This window comes from Octopus bimaculoides, chromosome 11 (genome assembly GCF_001194135.2).
Source record: "Octopus bimaculoides isolate UCB-OBI-ISO-001 chromosome 11, ASM119413v2, whole genome shotgun sequence".
In the NCBI taxonomy this organism is placed as follows: domain Eukaryota; kingdom Metazoa; phylum Mollusca; class Cephalopoda; order Octopoda; family Octopodidae; genus Octopus; species Octopus bimaculoides.
The window spans coordinates 24,313,565-24,314,929 of NC_068991.1; the positions used below are offsets into that span (position 1 = coordinate 24,313,565).

Below are 1,365 nucleotides of genomic sequence, written 5' to 3' on the forward strand. Positions count from 1 at the left end.
GTGTGTGTGTGTGTGTGTGTGTGTGTGTGTGTGTGTGTGTGTGTGTGTGTGTGTGTGACTGTCTTTGTGTCTGTGTGTGTCCACCACCACCGGTGTTGGTACGTTTACGTCCTCGTAACTTAGCGTTTCGGCAAAAGTGGCCGATAGAATAAGGACCAGGCTTTAAAAAAAATGAGCACTGGAGTTGATTCATTCGACTAAAAATTCTTCAAGGCGTTGCTTCAGCATGACCGCAACCTAATGAGTGAAACAAGTAAAATATAAAAGATTAATAAAATGAAGATTTTTTATAAAAGACAGAACACTTTTCGAATACGATTATGATGAATTAAGTTACAAGCAAAAACTATTAGCCACTGATCTGAGTTTAATATGATGTGCTATTTTACTGCTGCAGTTTTTTGTTGTTGTTTTTTTTGCTGTTTTTTTTTTTGCTGCTTTTTATAAAATAAGTGAGTACTATTGTTGTACAATATTTACACCACAGTAGTTTAAATTTAACATAATAATGCATATATAAAAGAGAAATGACCACAGAATCGGTTCCAATGTTGTGTTAATTAAAACAGTTTTTATGAAGAAAGTGTTGTCATTGAACCAACTCTTGCATGATAGATTAAGTTTTTCTTTTTAATAAATGCTAGCGGCCCTTTAAACGTTTTTTATAAATTCAGTATTCTGGTGTTAGGAGAGATAAATCTTTCCCTCTGTGTAGAAGAGGTAACTTCTGCTTAAATTCTGAAACATAATCCCCACAGCTAAGTCAACTGATACAGCCGCATAAAAACAATGTAGCATCTGCAGTAAATACGAAATCACATTCCACTATTTCCACCTGGTTAACTATCATCTACGTTAGAATGCTGCTGGTTTTAAATTAACCGACACTCAGAGATAAATGTCAGGTTTGAACAGAGAGCATAGATCTGGTGGTTCCAAGAGGGATCAGCGAAATTACATGTCTGATGTAAGTAGAAATAGTCTCGATAAGGCCCATTCTTACTACTTTGAAGAGTGCAACTACTGTCTGCGTATCTTTGTGAGAAAATGCACATATTGCAACAGCCCACTATATATCTTAATAAGAAAACGGACACAAACAGACCATTCTGTTAATTTTCAGTTATTTCTTGTTAATAAGCGTTGCCTGAATTTTAACCGAAATTTAATTCCATCTAAATTTCTTCTTACTGAGACAAAATGTTGTCTCCCATCTATTCATTTCACTACATGACATAAAAATATCAATATGAAGAAGTTTTCCTTGCGGTGAAAATTAACCTTATTTAGAAACCATAACTGCTTTATCAACCAGTATTTAAGTGTCCGAGCAATCGGTTGATTTTTTTTTTTTTTTTTTTTTTT

At 34.1% G+C, this 1,365-nt stretch overlaps 1 protein-coding gene across 1 annotated transcript in view; it reads left to right on the plus strand.

Annotated features, from left to right (window-relative positions):
- Positions 1–1,365, plus strand: part of LOC106867928 (uncharacterized) — a 40,217-nt gene that overhangs the window by 37,264 nt on the left and 1,588 nt on the right. The gene's annotated exons all lie outside the window — the stretch shown is intronic.